Source organism: Chiloscyllium plagiosum, unplaced genomic scaffold (assembly GCF_037043375.1).
Source record: "Chiloscyllium plagiosum isolate Xiang-an unplaced genomic scaffold, Cpla_swu_hap1 HiC_scaffold_42, whole genome shotgun sequence".
In the NCBI taxonomy this organism is placed as follows: Eukaryota; Metazoa; Chordata; class Chondrichthyes; order Orectolobiformes; family Hemiscylliidae; genus Chiloscyllium; species Chiloscyllium plagiosum.
Genome location: NW_028270180.1, coordinates 46273717 through 46295921, shown reverse-complemented (window position 1 = coordinate 46295921; position 22205 = coordinate 46273717). Strand labels below are relative to the sequence as shown.

The 22205-nt window shown below is 45.1% G+C and overlaps 1 long non-coding RNA gene across 1 annotated transcript in view; it reads left to right on the top strand.

Annotated features, from left to right (window-relative positions):
- Positions 1-2844: 2844 nt before the first annotated feature.
- The window catches only part of LOC148137667 (uncharacterized), a 40415-nt gene continuing 21054 nt past the window's right edge, over positions 2845-22205 (top strand). The window contains exons 1-4 of the long non-coding RNA XR_015754094.1: positions 2845-2943; positions 3890-3976; positions 12680-12786; positions 21304-21412. This is a non-coding gene — a long non-coding RNA (uncharacterized LOC148137667). The remainder of the gene's footprint in view (positions 2944-3889; positions 3977-12679; positions 12787-21303; positions 21413-22205) is intronic.

Below are 22205 nucleotides of genomic sequence, written 5' to 3'. Positions count from 1 at the left end.
AGCAGGAGCCCTGAGATTTCCTGGTCTCCGGACCCAATGCTGTGTACTCCCAGGGCAAATCCTCCCTGTCTGTACGCCACTGTGCCACCACATCTGCCTGGTCTGTCCTGCTGGTGGGACAGGACATATCCAGAGATTTCAGGAGAAAGTGAAGAGTGCAGATGCTGGAGATCAGAGTCAAGAGTCTGGTGCAGGAAAAGCCCAGCAGGTCAGGCTGATGAAGGGCTTAGACTCGAAACGTCGATTCTCCTGCTCCTCGGATGCTGCCTGACTGTTGTGCTTTTCCAGCACCACACTCTCGATATCTGGGGATGGTGATGGTGGTGTCTGGTCATTGTTTGTAAGGGATGATTCCGTGAGTATGAGTATATCAGGCTCTTCCTTGATTGGTCTGTGAGACAGCTCTCCACATTTTGGCACCAAAAACCATATGTTAGTGAGGAGGACGTTGCAGCATTGAGAGGGCTGATTCTGTGGTTGTAATGTCTGGTGCCTTGTTAGTTGCCAACTGGTCCATCCAGTTTCATTCCTTTGTTGAGACTTTGGAGTGATTAATACAGTGAATAGCTGGCTGGGCCGCTGTCAGGTTGGCAGGAGTTGTCTCGCCATTGACAATGGTTTCATGGAGATCAGGAGATTCCTAATACTTTTTTTTCTTGAATTCAGATTCCACCAACTGCCAAGACGGGATTCGAACCAGGACTTCAGTCGTTTGTTTTAATATTCTGGATAAAAGCTAAATACATCAGGTTTGTTCACTCATTTGAAATATCACGAACCCTGGTTTTGTTTCTTTGTAAAACACTGTCCATCATCCTGTCTCCTCCACCCTCCCCTCCAACAACGAGTGAAGAGCACATGGAGTTTCTCTGACACTAAGACTGAGATAATCCGATCTGCTCTTTCCCTCCCTCCCACTAGCCCACTGAGCCAAACTGCATCACGTGGTGTTCCTGGTTTTTATCCTAAACCTACATCTTTCTCCAGTCTCTTGTAAAGCCTTATCAGAGCCCCCCTTGACCCTTTACTCTAATCTCACTAAACTCACTTTCCAACTCTCTCTCCTCCGCTGCCGCCTCATCACTCCCCCTCGCCAATTCATAGATATTGTTCCTTGTTCTGTCTGTTGGTCTTTTCTGGTTATGTCGTTCTCTCCCATTCTGTGAAAAACTAATATTTGACCTCACCGTTGTTGGAAAATCCTGCTCCATCTCCACTCTCCCTTTCCTTTCTGAATTCCTTGCATTTGGTGTCCCTCAACGATCTATCCTTGGTCTCTCCTGTATCTCACGTACGTAGTGCCAGGAGGTGATATCATCCAAAAACACTGTTAGGTTTGACATGTACACTGACGATGCCCAGCTCTCCCTCCCCATCATCCCTCTCCATTACTCCACTGTTACTCAGTTATCAAACTGCTTACCACGCTCCCACTACTCGATTAGCTGCAGTTTCCTCCATTGAAACATTGTCACGGTTAAACCCATTGCCTTACCTTTACTTTTCTGCTGAGCCCCTCCCTCTCACTTGGAACTCTCTGAGGCAGAACAACACTCTTCACAATATTGCTGTTATATCTGACCCCAAGGTGACCTTCTGATCAGACATCCACACAATCACAACACCAGGAATTCCAATCTCTTAAACGTTGCTTTTCTCCACCTCATCCCAGCTCCATTGCTACTGAAACCCCTTACCCGCATCTGTGTCACCTTAAACTTGAAAAAAAAACCCTTGATTCCGTGACTCAGAATCTGGTTTCAGACTCCCCCCCCCACCCCTCAGTATTTACCCTCAGACACATCCTCTCAGTATTTATCCTGTCAAACCCCTTAAGAACCCCATCGGTCTCAATGAGATCACCTCTCTTTCTCCAAAATCCAGTGAGTAGAGTCCCAACCTTTTCAGCCTTTATTTAAAAGATAATCCCTCCAAACCAGGTATCATCTCATTAAATCTTCCCTGAAATGCCTCCAATAAAGTGACACATTTCCTTATCTAAAGCCACCAAAACTGCTCTCATTACTGCAGATATGGTGGTCTCACCAGCACTTCCACACGTTACTCTCATGTATATACTCCAAACTCTAGTACTGAGAACCTTTGAAACAAAACATTCGATTCCCCTTCCTCATTCCCTGTTGTAACTGTGTGGTAGCTTTCTGTGTTTCCTGAACAATTACCCCTGGTCCCTTTGTGGTACAGCTTTCTACAGTTTCCACCATTTAAATAGTACTTAGCTCTTTTATTATCTCCTCCAAAATGAGCAACTTCCCATTTTCCCAAGTTACACCCCATCTGGCAACTTGTTGCCCCCTTCTCCTGAGCAACTCTCTCTTTTCATAATCCTCTTAGACCTTTACAGTTATGCCTTTTCTAGGAGATATCTCTCCTTCCCATTCTTCCAAACATTTACTGGGAGCACTGGGCAGTGGGAAGCAGGCAGAGTTGCTATCTTTTTAGGGTTACGCTTTGGAGTGATTGAGAGGATCTTCCTACCCATTGGTCAGGATGGAGACAACTTGCCCATCATTAGCCTTTCACACCCAAGTCTTATTGATGAGGCAGAGCGGCAGCACGGAATAAAAGAAAAGAAAGTAATTCTTGTTCCCCATATCTCACTGACGCTTGGATCATTTTCTCCAACGTGTCAATGAACTGCTGTGTTCAGTCACATGAGATCTCAAGTTGGAATCTCCTAGAAACCCACAGATTTCCCCCTGAGTTGACTGCTGATGTCCTCAAGGGTAATATGTCCAGTCATCCTGGGCCACGAGGAGGGGATGGTGTGGGTTTCTAACTTGAACTGGTAGTGGCAGATTTTATAAACTTGTATTACAGGATATTACAGGTGGACATTCAGATGGTAATCTCAGTAAATATTCTGCCAAACTCTGATTGAATTACTCAGGATATCAGGACCTGGATATTCGCATTGTGTGTGTGAGTATTGTGTTCCAGATCAATCCTATTTGCTGCTTAAAAATTCTCCTTTGAATCATCGCATTCTCGCAAAAGGTCTCCCCAAACCTTCAATGTGTCATGTAATTCTTTTATGATGACGTGCTGAGTGTAAGGTTTGTTATTCGAATGTGTAATTTTTGTATAAGGATGTCTCAGAGAGGGAGCTGAATATTCTTAAAGGGGAGAATAACCATTTTGAGGGGAGGCTGTTGTTTATTGGTATCAATGACATAGGAATAGAAGAGTTCACATTGTTGGATCATTGGAATCTCTTGTGGGGTAGAATTGACCTCCATCAGAAGGATGGATTGTACCTGCACTGGAAGGGAACAGTTGCTAGTGCTATTCAGGAGGCATTAAACCAGTGAAGGAATGTGGGTAAACCCAGAGAGAGAGTGAGGAAGAGCTAAGTCTGACGCTGGTACAGTTCAGACGTCAAACAGTCAAGGCAGACAAGGGCAAGGCACAGAATGAGCAGTTACACTGCATTTATTTCAATGCAGGAGGCCCGATAGGTTGGGCAGAGGAGCTCAGGGTATGGTTTTGAACATCGCACTGGGTTATTATAGCAATTACAGAGGCATGACTCAGGGATGGATAGGACCAGCAGCTTAATGTTCCAGTGAATAGATGCTATCGCAAAGATAGAAAGGGGGCAACAGAGCAAGGGGAGAGATATTTTTGATTAGGGATAACATTACAGCTGGGCTTCAAGAGGGTATTCCTGGGAGTACATCCAGGCAGGTGATACAGGTGGAACTGAGAAATAAGAAAGGGATGATCTCCTTATTGGGATGGTACTATTGACCCCCCCTTCCCCAATAGTCAGCAGGGAGTTGAGAAGCAAATTTACTAAGAGATCACTTCTCTGTAAGAATAGTATGGTTGTGTACAAGACTTGACCTTCTTTGTTATTCATTCACAGGATGAGGGTGTCACTGGCTGGGCCCAAAGGGCAGTAAAGAGTCAACCACATTGCTGTGGGTCTGGAGTCACAAGTGTGCCAGATCAGGTAAGGATGGCAGATTCCTTCCCCGAAGGATATTAGTGAATCTGATGAGATTTATTTTCGCAATAATCAACAATGGATTCATGGTCTTTAATAGATTCTTACTTCCAAATTTTTATTGAATTCATATTCCACTCTCTGCCGTGATGGGATCCAAACCCTGGGCCCCAGAATGTTATCTGGGTGTCTGGATTATCCATCTAGTGATAATCTCACGAGGCCATTTGGCAGGATGAGTGACTGAGGTATCCGTGGGGCAGCACATCAGCACCAAAGATCCCATGGTCTCTGCGGAAGATAGAAAGGACTGGGGAGGGAGATATATCCCTGGTGGTGGGGTCTGACTGTAGGTAGCGGACATAGCAGAGGTTCATGGAGATTAGTGGGTGGCAGGTGAGGACCGGAGGATTATATTCTTATTGTGGTTGGAGGGGTGGGGGGAAGGCGGAGGTACAGGAAGTGGAGGATATGCGTTGGAGTGCATTGTTGATCAAGTGGGAGGGAAATCCGGTCCTTGAAAGAGGAAACCTTTCTGGGATGTCCTGGAGTGGAATTGCTTCTGCCTGGAGCAGATATGACAGAGGCAGAGGAATTGGGAGTACAGGATCACGTTTTTACAGGAATATACTCGAGGGTAATCAGGAGAGCAAAAAGGGGACTTGAAATATCTCTAGGAAATAGTTTTTAAGGAGAATCCAAAGAGATTCTACAAATACATTAAGGATAAAATCATAACCAGACGGAGAATAGGAATTCTTAAAGATCAACAAGGCCATCTATGGAACAACAGGAGGTCGGAGAAATACTATGCTATTCTATTCTAGAGAGTTTGGAGAAATAAATAGTGATCACTTGAAAAGTGTCTAGATTACAGAGGAGGAAGTAGTGGATGTCTTAAACAGTAGCAAGGTTGATAAATCCCTGGGACCTGATCAGGTGTATCCCAGAAATTTGTGGAAAGCTAGGAAGGTGATGGCAGTGCCCGTCCCTGAGATATTTATATCATTGTTTGTGACAGGTGAGGTGCTGGAAGATGGGTGGCCATTATTTAAAAAAGGTGGTAAGGAAATGCCAGGGAACAGGAGAACAGTCCACCTAACGTCAGTGGTAGGTAAGTTGTTGGAAGGGATTCTGAGGGACAGGATTTACATGATTTGGAAAGACGAGGATTGATTAGGGATAGTTAACATGGCTTTGTGTGTGGGAAATTCTCTCTCTCGAACTTGATTGAGTTTTTTTTGAAGATGTGACAAAGATGATTGATGAAGGCAGACTGTGGACGTTGTCTATATGGACACTGAACGATGTTCCACAAAGCAGACTGGTTAGCAAGGTTAGATAACAACATGAAATGGCGGGAGAACGAGCCATTTGGATACAAAACTGGCTTGAAGGTAGGAGGGTTGCTTTGCGGACTGGAGGCCTGTGAGCAGCATTGTCCTGCAGGAATGGATATTGGGTCCTTAAATAAATGACTTGGATGTGAATATGAGATATGGTCAGTGGGTTTACAGAAGACACCAAAATTGGAGGTGTAGTGGACAATGAAGAAGTGGACAAGTTCAGAATGCAACAGTATCTTGACCAGATGGGCCATTGGAGCGAAGAATGGCAGACTGGGTTCAATTTAGACAAATGTAAGCTGTTGGATTTTGGAAAGACAAATCAGAGCAGGACTTGTACACTTAATGGTAAAGTCCTAGGGAATGTTGCTGAACATAGAGACCATGGAGTGCAGGTTCATTGTTCCTTGAAAGTAGACTCGCAGGTAGGCAGACTAGTGAAGGTGGTGTTTGGTATGCTTATATTGATTGGCCAATGCATTGAGTACATAAGCTGGGACGTCAAATTGTGTGGTTGGACAGGACATTGATTAAGCCATTTCAGGAATTCTGTTTGAAGTTCGAAATTCCCTGTTCTGGAAAGGATGTTGTGAATCTTGAAAGAGTTCAGACAAGATTTACAAAGACTTTGCTAGGGTTGGAGGATTTGGACTACAGGGAGAGGCTGAATAGGCCAGAGTTAATTTCCCTAGTGAGTCGAAGACTGAGGGGTGACTTCATGGAGATTTATAAAATCATGAAGGGCATGGATAAGGTGAACAGCCAGGGTCCTTTCCCCCCAGTTAGGTGGGATCAAAATAAGATCACATGGGCTTAGGTTGAGAGGGCAAAGATTAAAAACAGATCTAAGGGGCAAAGTTTTCAAGCTGTGTGTGGTGTATGTGTGGAATGAGCTGCCAGATGAAATAGTGGAAGCTGATACAATTACAACATTTGAAAGGCATCCGATTGGGTACATGAAGAGGAAGAGTTTCCAATGATACGGACCAATAGCTGGCAAATGGGGCTCCATTTGTTGAGGATTCCTCGTTGGCATGGACAAATTGGACCAAAGGTCTGTTTCTGTGCTGTACATCTCTATGACACTAATAAATTAAAATAAGATGTGTTCCTCTTTTGTGGAGAGCTAGCAGAAGCACAGATAATTGTCCTTGGAGCTGAGAAGGTTAAGCAGTGATTTTGACCAGGTGCAAATTTGTTTCTAGGATATCGAATCTGCAGAGAGAGTGGAATTGTTAACAATGTCACAATTTTAGTAACAATTTTCAGGTAATTGGCAAATAATGTGAACATTATTTTATTCAGTAAGTTCTGAGTATCTGGAACAGTCTGAATGGCAGCTGGACACAGACTCAGCAGTTATTCATAAACAGATTTGGAATTTTACTTTTTAAGGGAAGATTTGGGAGTCCATGGGCAAATGGGAAGGGAATTGGGACAGATTTGCAGCATCTCCATAGGGAGAGGGTACATCCCAAATGGGCTGAATAGCCCCAACCCCTGTGCTCTGTGATACTGTCCCATTGACTGTGAATATTGTAACTCATCCCAGGGCAGAGAGAGGGAGGATCCCACCACTCACCTCACAATGGGCCCCGATGATTGATGTCAGCACAGGCCAATAGGGGGTAGAGGGCAGTACTGGAGACCAGTTTGTCCTCCAACCAATCGGAGTGAATGAGGGCATCCTCAAGGCTGAAACTAAAGAAAGGCACATATCGCAGAGATTTGAGAAACTGGAGGACATGAGATAGTGAGCGTTCTGTGGCTGGTGAGGAAGTATATAAATAAGGAAGAGTTATGAGGCTGGATGAAGTGACAGTGATCGGGAGAGTTGAGGATGGATGAATTTAGAGTTAGTGAGGATTAGAATCATAATGTTATACAGCAAGGAAACAGGCCCTGTGGTCCAACCAGTCCATGCCAACCATAATTCCAAACTGAACTAATTGTACCTGCCTCCGCTTAGTCCACATCCATCCAAATATTTCCTATTTATGTACTTATTTGAATGTCTTTTGAATATTGTAATTGTATTCACAGCTACCACTTCCTCTGGAAGTTCATTTCACACATATAATTTTTTTTATAAAAACCCTAATGTCTTTTCTCAAATCTTTCTAATTTCTTCTCAAAATGAATGCACCCGAGTTTTGAATCCCTCTCTCCCCCGGCTATTCACCTTATCTACACTCTTTCTGATTTTGTAAACCTCTAATAAGGTCACCCCTCAACCTTGTGCATGCTAGTGAAAAAAATTCCCAGCCTATCCAGCCTCTCCTTAAAACACAATCCCTCCATTCATGGCAACATGCTCCAATTTAATAATATCCTTCCTATAACAGCACAAACAGAACTGGACAGAGTATTCCAGAAGAGGCCTCCCCAACGTTCTGTACATCCTCAACGCAACGTCCCCACTCTTGTACTCACAGGTCTGAACAATGAAGGTAAGTGTGCTAAGTATCTTCTTAACCGCCCTTTCTACATGTAACACAAACTTCAAAGACGTGAACCCCTTGGTCTCTTTGTTCCCATATCACTACTCAAGGCCCTACTTTTATTGAGTGTAAGTCCTACCCTCGTTTGTTTTGTCAGGTCTCGTTTGTTTTGTCAGGATGTTATATTTTGCATTTATTCCAATCCAAAAAAAATTTGAGTATAAAGGCAGTAGGAGTATAATTAAGAGGGAAATCAGGAGGCAAAAAAGGGACGTGAGATAGCTTTGGCGAATAGGGTTAAGGATAATCCAAAGGGCTTTTGTTAATACATGAGCAAAAGGCTAACTAGGGAGAAAATAGAGACCCTCAAAGATCAGCAAGGCAGCCATTGTGTGGAGCTGCAGGCGATGGGCGAGATAGGAAACAAGTATTTTGCATTAGTGTTTACTGTGAAGAAGTACATGGGAGATATAGAATGTGGGGAAATAAATGGTGACATCTTGGAAAATGTCCATATTACAGAGGAGGAGGAGGTGCTCATTGAGTGGCTAAGGAGCTGGTGCAGGGGAAAAGGATTCACGTTTTTTGGATCGTTGTGATCTCCTCTGGAGTAGAGTTGACCTGCATAAGAAGGATGGATAGTACCTGAATTGGAAGGTGTCTAATGTCTAGACAGGGAGACTTGCTGGTGATACTCGGAGGCATTAAACCAGTGAGGGAGTGGGTGTAAACCCAAGAAGATAGTGAGGAAAGAGATATGTCTGAGGCTGGTACAGTTCAGAAGTCAAATAGTCAAGGCAGGCAAGGGCAAGGCACAGAATGAAGTCGGACTGAGCAGTTGCACTGCATTTACTTCAATAGAAGAGGCCTGACAGGGAAGGCAGAGGAGCTCAGGGTATGGTTTTGAACATGGCACTGGGATATTATAGCAATTACAGAGGCATCACTCAGGGATGGATAGGACTGGCAGCTTGATGTTCCAGGGTATAGATGCTATAGGAAGAATAGAAAGGGGGACAAGAGAGGAGGGGGAGTGACATTTTTGATTCGGGATAGCATTATGTTTTTGCTTAGGGAGGATATTCCTGGGAGTACGCCCAGTGAAGTTATTTAGGTGGAACTGGGAAATAAGAAAGGGATAATCACCTTATTGGGGTTTTCTGCATGGATCTTGTCCGGGTGCTCTGGTTTCCAACCACAGTCCAAAGATGTGCAGGTTGGGTGGATTATCCAGGATGAATTGCCCATAATGTTCAGGGATGTGTAGGTTGGCTGGCCCTGAGAAGTGCAATGTTATCGGAGGAGGTTAGGAGGCTTGCCAGGTCAGTATTAGTATGATGGGCTGAATGACCTGCTTCTACGCTGTTGGGAGTCTCTGATAATTCTACAAGTTTTAAAATAGTTACAGAAAATAATATACCAGATCTAAGAGTTAAGGTTCTGAATTGGACAAAGGCCGATTTTGATAGCACAAGGCAAGAACTTTCATCTGGCCCCTCAAGCCTGCTCTACCATTGAATAAGATCAGGGCTGATCTTCTCATGGCCTCTGCTCCACTTTCCTGATCTCTCACCATAACCCTTAAGTCTTTTCCTGTTCACAAATCTACATTTTGCCTTAAAGGCATTCAAGTTGATAACGTCAAATGCTGCACTCGGCAGGGAATTCCACAGATTGACAATCCTTTAGCTGAAGAAGCTCCTCCTGAACTCAGTCCTAAATCTGCTCCCCTTTATTTTGAGGTAATGCTCAGTAGTTTGACCCACCCCCAGTGGAAATAGCCTCCCTGCTTCTGTCTAATCTACTCCCTTCATAATTTTATTGTTTCCTATCCAACCTCCCATTCTTCTAAATTACAATGACTATAGAACCAGTTTTCTCAATCTCTCCGCATGCACCAATCCTCAACTCCTAACCCAAACTAGTGAACCTCCTCTATACTCCCTCCAGTGCCAGTACATCTTCCTGAAGTAAGGAGACCAAACCTGTACACAGTACTCCAGGTGTGGCCTCCCCAGCACCCTGTACAGCTGCAGCGTTACCATCCCTCTAGCAAGGAAGGACAATATTCCCTTCACTGCCTTAATTTCCTGCTGCACCTGCAAACCAGCTTCCTGTGATTCATGCATAAGGACACCCAGCTCCCTCTGTACAGCAGCATGCTGCACGTTTTCACCATTTCGTCATCAGTTTGGTGTTAGTCCGACTAAAATGGATGACCTCACATTTCCCAACATTGAACTCCATCTGCCAGATCCTTACCCACCCACATAACTGATCTGTATCCCTGTGCAGACTTACAGTGGCCTCTGCACACATTGCTCTACCTCATTTTTGTATCAAATGTGAACTCTGACACCGTACACTTGGTCCTCAACTCCAAAACATTTGTGTAAATTGCAAACAGTTGTAGTGCCAACACAAATCCAAACACCCATTTATCCCCATTCTTTACATTTTGTTGGTTAACCCATCCTGTATCAATGATAATTACCCATAATGCCATGCATGTTTACCTTATTCAGCAGCCTTTTATGTGGCAACTTATCGAATGCCTTCTGGAAATCCAGGTACACCACATCCACCGAGTCCCCCTTGTCCAAAGCACTCGTCGTATCCTCAAGTAATTCTAGTAAACGCGTTAATCGTGACCTGCCGTTCATGAATCCATGCTGTGTCTGCTCAATGAGACAATTTCTACCCAGATATCTCACCACTACTTCCTTGAGAGGTTCAAGCATTTTCTCCACTACAGAAGTTAAGCTAACGGATCCTTTTTGAAAAATAGTGGCACCACATTTGCAGCTTCCAGTCTGTCAAAACCAGATATCCAACAAATTTTAGTGAATTATCACGAGGTCTATTTGTTATTCTCCCCCCCCCCCCCCCGCCCCCTTTCCCAACATCTCTTTTAGTCCCTGGGATGCATTCCATCAGAGCCAGGAGACCCATCTACCTTTAGGCTGATATCTTTCCCAACATTACCTCTTTACTGAGAATGATTGCTTCTGTATCCTCATCTGCCATTGCCTCCATAGGCCTGCGACAATGAGAGTACATAGACAGTATGTTACTGTTAAGGCCAAGGCTGGTAGGTGTAAAGAGTGCTGCCTGACGAAAGAAATTGTGGACCTGGTCGAGAAAATGAAGGAGGGATATGGCAGGTACAGAGAGCTGTGTTTGTGTGAATCCCTAGAGGAGTGTAGCGGCAGTAGGAGTATACTCGAGGTAAACCAGGAGGGCAAAAAGGGGACATGAGATAGCTTTAGGAAATAGGTTTAAGGAGAATCCAAAGTGATTGTACAAATACACTAATGACAAATGAGTAACCAGGCAGAGAATAGGTACCCGCAAAAGTCATCAAGGCTGTCTGTGGAACCGCAGGAGGTGAGAGCGATTCTGTATGAGCAGAGAGGTTTTACAAACAAAATGTGCACGTCGGAAAACACAAATTTGAACGTCCCAGTCTCGTGTTTTCAGTAAACGGGGAATTGCCTTTATTCGGGGCACGAATTCACTGGACATGTGCGGAGCCGCCAGCTTTGTAGGGGGCAAGGTGCAGCCAGGCGCATGTTCAGCCTTTCTCTGGTACAGAGTCATTGGGCAGGATTTACACAGAGCACATTCAAACTTAGAGAAATGGATGTTTATTTCTGGATTTGTTTCGCCATTCATTTAAATGATTTGGTATCGTAAATGAGTTTGCAGGTCATACAAAATTGGAGATATTGTGGATAATGAAGAAGGTTACCTCAGATTACAATGAGATATTGATCAGATGGGGTTTAATTTCGATAAATATGAGGTGCTACAGTTTGGAAAAGCAAATCAGGGCAGGACTCGTACACTGAATGGCAAGGCCCTGGAGACGTTTGCGGAACAAAGAGACCTTGGATTGCAGGTTCATAGTCCTTGCAAGTCAAGTTGCACGTAGATAGGATGATGAAGAAGGTGTTCAGTATATTTTCCTTTATTGGTTAGAGCATTGAGTATAGGATGTGGGAGGTCATGTCGCTGTACAGGACATTCGTTAGGCCACTTTTGGAATATTGTGTGCAGTTCTGGCCTGCCTCCTATCAGAAGGGTGCTGTGAAACTTGAAAGGTTTCAAAAAAGAATTACAAGGATGTTGTTCGGGTTGGAGGATTTGAGCTGTAGGGTGAGGCATAAAAGGCTTGGGCTGTTTTCCCTGGAGTGCCATAGGCTGAGTGGTGATGTTATGGAGGTTTATACAATCATGAGGGGCATGAATAGAGTAAATGAACAAGGTGTTTTCCCTGGAGTGGTGGTGCCCAGATGTAGAGGGCATTTAGGGTGAACGGAGAAAATTTCAAAGGGGCCTAAAGGACAACTCTTTCATGCAGTGGGTGGAATGAATGCCAGAGGAAGTGGTAGAGGCTAGTACAATTACAACATGTTAAAGGCATCTAAATAGACACATGATATGATGAGGAAGCATTTACAGGGATATGGGCCAAGTGCTGGCAAATGGGAATAGATTAGGTTTGGATACCTGGTTGGCGTGGATGAGTCAGACCGAAGGGTCTGTGTTGGTGCTATACATCTTTATGTGGGATCATAACAGCTTATACTGCTCTGCTTCATCTCTGGGATCCCTCATGACCACTTTGTCAATATCTAGCTTCCTCAGTCTCAAACAATGGGTGTATATTTGGTCTGTTTAGTATTTTACTATTACTTTTACAGACATTTTTGTAAGTTAATTTTTCACTGCCGCCCAGCCGCTGACCATCTGCTGCTTATTAATTTTTTTCTGGAAAATCTTTGACAGTCAAGAATTCTTTTTTCCAATAAGAAAGTGCATTTTCCTTCCATTTCTAACTATCAAATTCTGCACCATTTTCATTCCCTGTAATCCGTTTTGCACTCTCTGAAACATTAACTGTGTTTCTCCTTCCACAGATACCAGTGATTAATGCCAAAGCCCTGTTGCTTGTGGAGAGGATGATGTTTGACTTTCTTGTACAGCTGCAGTTTGTGTGGTGAAGGTGCTCCCACAGTGTGGTTGGGTAAGTGGCATTATAGAGTATTCATTACAGCAACAGTGATGATTTGAAGATAATGTCCAATTAAAGAACAGTTTGTAGTTTTGTTATCCCGCTTATAATTTCACAAAAATATTATTGGGAACTTTAGACATAAGGCCAGAGAAGGATGATATTAGGTCAGGTGACCAAAAGCATTGCCAAATAAGCAGGTTTTGAGGAATGTCTAAAGGAGGAAAGCAGATCTGTGAGGTTTTAGCTGTGAATTTCAGACCTTTTTGCTTTGGCAACTGTAAAAGCAGCCACACAGGTGAGGTAATGAATTAACAGATCATTGGGAGTCTCGAACAGAATGGGTTGTTGAGGTCTCAAAGGGTGTGTGAAGCAGCGAGCTAGGAATGATCACAACCAGGAATTGAATCAAGAGTGAGAATTTTAAATTGAGGGATGTGGGCCGGATGCTGGCAGGTGAGACTAGATTGGATTGGGATATCTGGTCGGCATGGACGGTTTGGATTGAAGGGTTTGTTTCCATGCTGTACATCTCTGTGGTTCTATGTTGTTGATTATGAATAGGAGCCTTTTGATGGATCGACAAATTTTGGTACAATGGAGTACTTGGGCAGCAGAGATATAGTGTTTCTTGAGATTACAGGGAGGTTGAATGTGGGCAGCTGGCCAGGAGTGTGTTTGGATAATGAAGTCTGGAGATAACACAAGGTGGATGAGAGTATATGAGCTGATACAAGGGTAGAATCAGCTAGAAATTGTGATCTTGGAGTGGGACTGGGCTGTCGCTCTCACCTCATCTCTAGGTTTCAGCTGGTTGCCAGATTGTGAATCAGGGCGGTAACACCATCGGGAGCTGAGTGGCCCTGGTGGAGCCTAAAGTGAGTGTCGCTGAGCTGGCTGTTGCGGAGCAGCTGCTGCTTGGTAGCCCTGTAGATGACACCTTCTATCACTTTATTGCTGATCGAGTGTGGACTGATAGAGGGAAATTGCCTGGGTTGGATTGCCCTGTGTTTTTGTGTTGAACATCCCTGGGCAATGTTCCACATTGTTGGTCGATGCCAGTGCTGGAGTGGTACGTGGCTTGGTGGGTGGCAAGTTCTGGAGCACAAGCCATCAGTATTATTGCCAGAATATTGGCAGGGCCCGTAGCCTTTGCACTACTTAACCATTTCTTGATGTTATTCAAACTGAATCCAACTGGCTTAAAACTCACATCTGTGATGTTAGAAACCACTGGAGAAGGCTGAGATGGATCATCCCACTTTGCACTTCTGACTGAAGATTGCTGCAAATGCTGTCATCTTATCTGGTGCATGGGTGTGTGAGGCCCCTCCATCAGTAAGGGTGGGGATATCTGTGATGCTTCCTCCAGTGAGTTGTTTAATTGTCCATCACCGTTCACAACTGGATGTGGGAGAACTGCAGAGCTCCAATCTGTTCCATTGGATGTCGGATCGTTTAGTTCTGCTTGCTGCTGATGCTGTTTGATGCAGATGGTCCTGTTTGATAGCTTCACCAGGTTGGCACTTCATTTTTAGGACTGCCTGGTGCTGCTCATGGCATGCCCTCCTTTCCTGTCCATTGAGATGGGTGAGTGTGGGATTTACAAACCCATGAGATTACAGATTGTGCTGGAGTATAGCCCTGCTGCTGTTGATGTCCCACAGTGCCTCAGAGATACCCAGTTTGAGATCCTACATCTCTTCAAAGTCTGTCCCATTTAGAACGGTGATAGTGTCACTCAACACAATGGAGGTTTTTCTCAACTTTAAGGCAAGACTTTGTCTCCAAAAGGAATGTGTGATGGTCGCTCGTACTGATACTGTCATGGACAGATGTATCTGTAGCTGGTCAATTCATAACAATGAGATCAAGTATGTTTTTCCCTCTTGGTTCCCTGACCACCCGCTGCAGACTCAATTGAGCAGCTATGTCCTTTAGGACCTGGCCAGCTCAGTCAGTAAATCTGTTGCAGAGTTAGTCTCGATTGTGGACATTGAAATCCTGTACCCAGAGTACGTTTGACACCATTTTATTGCCTCAGTGCTTCCTCCAAATGTTGTTCAACATGAAGGAGAACTGATCCGTCAGCCAAGGGAGGATGGTACGTGGTCATCAGCAGGAGCCATGAGACTTCCTGGTCTCCGGAGCCAATGCTGTGTACTCCCAGGGCAAATCCTCCCTGTCTGTACGCCACTGTGCCACCACCTCTGCCTGGTCTGTCCTGCCGGTGGGACAGGACATATCCAGAGATTTCAGGAGAAAGTGAAGACTGCAGATGCTGGAGATCAGAGTCAAGAGTCTGGTGCTGGAAAAGCACAGCAGGTCCTCAGGTGCTGCCTGACCTGTTGTGCTTTTCCATCACCACAATCTCAATACCTTGGGATGGTGATGGTGGTGTCTGGTCATTGTCTGTAAGGGTTGATTTCATGAGTATGACTGTCAGGCTGTTCCTTGATTGGTCTGTGAGAGAGGTCTGCACATTTTGGCACCAAAATCCAGATGTTAGTCTGGAGGACGTTGCACCACTGAGAGGGCTGATTCTGGGGTTGTATTAAATGGTGCCTTCTTAGATGCCGAGTGGTCCATCCAGTTTCATTCCTTTGTTGAGACTTTGCAGTGATTAATACAGTGAGTAGCTGGCTGGGCCGCTGTCAGGTTGGCAGGTTTTTTTTCCGCCATTGACAATGATTCCATGGAGATCAGGAGATTCCTAATTCCAGGTATTTTTTCTTGAATTCAGATTCCACATCTGCCAAGATGGGATTCGAACCAGGACTTCAGTCGTTTGTTTTAATATTTTGGATAAAATTTAAACACATTACGTTTGTTCACTCACTTTAAATATCACTTACCCAGGTTTTGTTTCTTTGTGAAACACTGTCCATCCTCCTGTCTCCTCCATCCTTCGCTCCAACAACAAGAGTTTGGAGAACATGGAGTTTCTCTGTCACTAAGACTGAGATAATCCGATCTGCTGCATCCCTCCCTCCCACTAGCCCAGTGAGTCAAACTGCCTCACGTGGTGCTCCCGGTTTTTGTCCTAAACTTGCATCTTTCTCCAACCTCATGTCAAGCCTTATCAGAGCTCATCTTGACCTTTTACCCTAATCTCACTAAACCATAGACTTTCCAACTCTCATTCCTCCTCCTCCTCCTCCTCCTCCTCCTCCTCCTCATCAGTCTCCCTCACCGATTCATAGATATTGTTCCTTGTTCTGTCTTTTCTGGTTATGTCCTTCTCTCCCAAAATCCTGCCCCATCTCCACTCTCCCTTTCCTTTCTGAATTCCTTGCATTTGGTGTCCTTGGTCCTTTCTGGATTTTACGTACATACTACCAGGAGGTGACATTGTGCAAAAGTACCATTTTGGGTTTCACATGTACACTGACAATGCCCAGCTGTCCCTCTTCATTACTCCACTGTTACTCACTTATCAAACTGCTTACCACATTCCCACTACTCGATTAGGTGCAGTTTCCTCCCATGAAACATTGTAGTGGTTAAACCCGTTGCCTGATAAATTCCTTTCCCTTATTGCTGAGCCCCTCCTTCTCACTGGGAACTATGCAGCAGAACTACACTCTTCACAGTATTGCAGTTATATCTGACGCGAAGCTGACCTTCTGATCAGGCATCTACACAATCCCAAACACCAGCAATTCCAATCTCTTAAACATTGCTTGTCTCCTCCTCACCCCAGCTTCATTGCAACTGAAACCCCTTACCCGTGTCTGTGTTGCCTTAAACTTGACGAATCCAAAGCAGAACCCTTAATTCTTTGACTGGCTCAGAATTTGGTTTCAGGCTCCCCTCTCAGTATTTACGTTCAGACACATCAGTACTTATTCTGTCAAACCCCTTAAGAATCTGATGGTGCGGTCTGATTGTGGCTGGTGGAAATGGCAGAGGCTGATGTGTTGTATCTGGGTGGAAGCTAAGGACTTGGTGGGGGGGTGTTCTATCCTCGTTGGAGATGTGGGTTTCAAAGGCAGAGGTGCAGGAAGTGGAGGAGATATAGTGGATGGTATTGACCACATGGGAGGGGAAATTGCAGTCCTTGAAGTACGGGGCCATTTGGTATGTTCTGGCCTCACTGGGACACAGCAGTAAGCATGAGATAGAGATGTTGGCCAGGGAACAGGCTCGTGTGTTAAAGTGGCAGGCAGCTGGAAGCTTGGGGTCTGTTTTTGCAGCAGAACGTAGATCATCTGTCGCCATTTCCGCCAAGGCCACTGAGATGCTGCCAGACACAAGTTCCTGTCCCCTCCATTAACAGCTATGCACCCTCCCAGCCTAATCATAATCCACTCATTTGTCTTTCTAAAAGTTCCAGTCTCTCTCTGGGTTCTGTCCCTGCCTATTATTTACTGTTTAACCCCTATCTCCTGCGTACAAAGATCTGCAGGTTAGTTTTATTGGCCAAGCTAAATTTCCCATAGTGTTCAGGGATGTGTAGGTTAGGTGCATTAGTCAGGTGAAATATACAGAAATAGGGTAGGGGAATGGGTCTGGGTGGGATACCCTTCGGAGGGACCTTTTGGGCCGAATGGTCTGTTTCCACACTGTCAGGATCCTAATTTTCCCAGCTCCCATCAGTTCTGAGGCAGGGCCACTGGACAGATTTCTGTTCCCAGATGCTGCCAGACCTGCTGAGCTTTCCCAGCACCTTCTGCTTGTTGTTCCTGATTGACACCATCCATACACTTTCAGGTTTGATTCAGACAGGGGGAGGATCCCACCACTGACCTCACAATGGGGTCCACCTGATTGGTGGAAGCTTCGGACCAATAGGAAAAGGTGGCGGGACTGGTAGACAAGTCGAACCAGCTGGTCATCCAAACAATGGGAGTGAATGAGGGGCGTTACCAGTGGGATGACACGTCACCAGTAACTCGGCAGATGCAGTGCCATGTGACTCGGCTGTTGGTGAATGTGGGAGAGGCAAACAGGGAAGGGGAGAGTGGCCTCAGAGACACGGAGATAATGAGTCACTTTAGACTGGGAAGTTTTAATTACACTCTGTGCGGTTCGTAAGTCTGAATTAGAAACTCTAAATCCCGCGTTTGCAGCAGATTGGAAAACGGCTGCGGCCCTCAGGCGGTGAAAGGTCCTGGGGTATGGCCGCCATTTTTATTGGAGGCTAGATACAGTGAGGCACATGTGCATGTCCCCTTCCTAGGATGGGTTGGGGGGGGAAGCGTACGATTTCAAGAGAGGCATTTACAGATCAAGCACATACCAAGAGAAAAGTATGTCTTTATATTCTTCCTGCACTGACTGTGAGTTTTGTTTTGTGAATTCATTTCATAGGATATTAAATCCTAATAATTGAGGCTGGGATCTCAAAGCAAGTTTTTACAGTCAATGGAGTCATCAGGATCTGAATATCATTAGCATTTAATTGTGGAAGGAGAAAGGTTTGTCTGTTCTGTTTGAGGGAAAATATCTCCAATATTTTTGTTAAGCAGAAAGATGTACAAATTCATGGTTGGATCACCCATTGGGTGTGTGCTCTGTTCTGGACCCTGCAGCTGAGGAAGGAGATATTGGCCTGAGAGGGAGCACAGATTTATCCAAATTACACCTCGCCTCTTTGGAAGAACTCTCAGATTGAGACCCAATCATCCACTTTATGAAAAACTTCATATTTTCAATTACCTTCAAACTTCCGATTTAGAGTCCTTTCGGACTCAAATTCCAGTACCTATTCAGGTGGAATGTTGCAGCTTCTGACAACTATCTATTCATTCAGAAACTGCTGAGGTCCATGTTGACTCTGGGGTTACAAAGGGCTGAATTGAAAGATGAGGTGCTGTTCCTGAACTCCCATTGAGATGCATTGGAACAGTACAGGAGGCTGAGGGGAGTGTAGGTATGAGCAGACAATGAAGATGACAGGGCGGCAACTGTGAGGGCTGCTTGGCTCAATGAGAGTGTTTTGGAGTTGGGTGTAAACAGACTGATGTGAGACAGGGAGAAGGTGAAGCTGAAACTCAGTTTTAGTTCAGGCCGTTCAGATATTCACATGGTCCCAAGGTGAACAGCCAGTTTTTAAGTGATACCTGCGGAATATTTGTTAACAGTTTGTAAAGTATTTTTCCTGAGGGCAGTTGAGAGTTAACCACATTGCTGTGGGTCTGGAGTCACATGTTGGCCAGACCAGGTGAGGATGACCGTTTCCTTCCCTACAGGACATTAGTGAACCAGGTGGGTTTCTAACAATCGACAATAGTTTCATGGTCATCATTCGCCTTTTCATTCTAGATTGTATTGAATTCCGATGCCACCATCAGCCATGTTGGGATTCTATCCCTAATCCTCGGAACATTGCACATGTCTCTCATCTGGCAGGAATACCATTAAGCCATTGCCTCCCTTTTAGCAATGTTTAAAAGAAAGTTCCATCATTCTAGGTGTACAATGTGAGATAAAATACTGCAACGTTCATGTGTCAGCCTCTCCGAAAGGTCAATCAACAGAAATTTGTTTGGGGCAAAATATTACACTTTTTTTGGTGGGGGGGGGGGGGGGTTTATTAAACAAAAATGAATCCAAATAAAAATCTTATGCCACGGACATGTAATTTCTGAAGCCGGAGGGGGATTACAGAGAGAGGGAGGGACGTGGGGCCACAGGGGGATTGTTGTCCAAACATCACTGTGGTGTACATGGACTGCAGCATTTCAGGGAGGCGGTTAACCACCACTTTCTCCAAGACAAGTAAAGGTGGCCAGTAAATACTGGTCTGGGCAGCAAAGGCAATCCCCAGTGAGTAAAACCAAGCAGTGACCTCTCTGAGCTGACTTGCTGTGAAGTTAAAAACCTCTCTGGAAATGGAGTGGGCAGAGAAGAGAAACAGTGACATTTCACAGCTGCCCTCCGAGAGACCTCGCCCTTGGAGGTACTCCGAGCTGGGGATCAGATCAGTGAGTTTCAGTCTCTTCAAATATCAATCTTAGCCGGTTTTATTTTATTCAATCTACAATAGTGAGTAAGGTGAGGATTTCTTTTTAATGTCTTAGGGTCTCTTAATTAAATGTTTAAGATATGAAACATAAGCATTGTTATTCTCGGGCAGTATTTTTCGAGCAGTAAGACTGTGTCTTTGTTTTGGTCTGTAGATTGTTAAGGCGGAGAGATGGCCTGTTGTAGAGTGGCGTGCTGTTCCTGTCGGATGTGGGAGATTAGGGAGAGTTTCAATGATCCTGATGATTGTGTCTGTAGCAAGTGTGATTGCAAATCCTTTTGGATCGCATGGATTGGTGGAGGAGTGATTAACGGCAGTGAGGAATTGACAGGAGCCAGGGTGTGTGATAGGTGGCAGTCTCAGGAATGCAGGATACTGCAGATACAGTCAGGTAGATGGGTTACCGCCAGGAAAGCTGGGGGGGGGGGGTAGGTGGTTAGGTCGGTACTGCAGGAGTCTCCTGTGGCTATCCCCATCTCAGGCAAGTATACTGTTTTGGAAAATGTAGGTGGTCATAGACTTTCAGGGGAATGTAGCACTGACAATCAAGTTACTGGTACTGAGACTGGCTTTTAACATAATATGAGGTATATCCAGTTCCACAAGATTGATGGTGATCGGGGACTCTCTAGTCAGGGGCACAGTCTGCTGTTTCTGCAGCTGACAGTGAGACATCAGAATGGGGTGGTGCTGCCCTGGTGCCAGTGTCAAGGATGTCTCTGAGGGAGCAGAGTATTTTCAAAAGGGAAAATAACCAGTGGGAGGTCATTGTATATTGGTACCAATGGCATAGGAAGGGGAAAGCATGGGGTCCTGACGAGCAGGGAGATTTGCTCGTGCCACTCGGGAGGCATTAAACCAGTGAGGGAGTCGGGGTGATCCTAAAGAGATAGTGAGAAAAGAGGTGAGTCTGAGGCTGGTACTGTTCACCAGTCAGACTGTCAAGGCAGGCAAGAGCAAATCACAGAATGAGGTGCGACGGACCAGTTGCACTGCATTTATTTCAGTGCAAGAGGCCTTACAAGTCAGGGAGGTAGGCTCAGGGTATGGTTTTGAACATGGCACTGGGATATTACAGCAATAACAGAGGCATCACTCAGGGATGGATAGGACTGGCAGCTTCATGTTCCAGGGTATAGATGCTATAGCAAGGATAGAAAGGGGGCAACAGATCAGGGGGAGAGGTGTTTTTGATTAGGGATAACATTATGGCTGGGCTTTGGGAGGATATTCCTGGGAGTACATCCAGGCAAGTTATTTGGTTGGTACTGAGAAATAAGAAAGGGATTACCATCTTAATGGGATTGTATTATAGACTCTCTCCCAATAGTCAGCGGAGAATTGAGACACAATTTTACCAGGAGACCTCAGTTATCTGTAAGAATATTATGGATGCAATGATAAGTGGTTTTAACTTTACCAACATAGCCTCGTAGTGTTAAGGGCTTGGATGGAAAGGTATTTGTTCAGTGTGTACGAGAACATTTCAGAATCAGTTTGTAGGATGTACCTACTAGAGAAGGAACAAAACCTGATCTGTTTTCTTTATTCATTCACAGGATAAGGCTGTCACTGGCTCGGCCAGCATTTATTGCTGCGTTTACCCAGAGGGCAGTTAAGAGTCAACCACGTTGCTATAGGTCTGGAGTCCCATGCAGACCAGACCAGGTAAGGATGGCATTTTCCTTCCCTAAAGGTCATTAGTGAACCAGATGGGTTTTCCAACAATTGACAGTGGAATCCTTGTCGTCACTAGATTATTTTTTCCAGATATTTATTGAATTCACGTTCCAAAATCTGCCGTGATGGGATTCAAACCCGGGTCCCCTGAACCTTATTTGGGTCTCTGGATTAACTGTCCAGCGATAATTTCACTCCGTCATCACTGCCTCTTAGGAAATGAGGCAGGGTGAGTGACTGAGGTATCAGTGGGGCAGCGCATCAGCACCAAAGATCCCAGAGTATTGTGGCTCAGAGGTTAGCACTGCTTCCTCAGCACCAGGGACCTGGGTTTGATTCCAGCCTCGGGCAACTGTCTTTGTTGGAGTTGGCACATTCTCCCCAGAGCTGAAAATGTGTTGCTGGAAAAGCGCAGCAGGTCAGGCAGCATCCAAGGAACAGGAGAATCGACATTTCGGGAATAGGCCCTTCTTCCCATAGTGTCTAGATGCAGTATATGAGGTTTTGGGATGTGCAGGCAAATCTCTGCCTGATGTGAAAAGATCCTTTTGGGAACTTAGACAGATGTCAGAGGGAGGTGTGGCCGCATGTTTTACATCTCCCATGGCGGCAAGGGAGGGTCAAGGGTGTGGAGCGTGGGTTGGTGGGAGGGTGTGGACCGAACAAGGAAGGCACAGCGGGAATGGTCTCTGCGGAACGCAGATAAAGGTGGGGAGGGAAATATGTCTCTGGTGGTGGGGTCTGACTTTAGGTAGCAGAAATGACAGAGGTTAATGTGCTG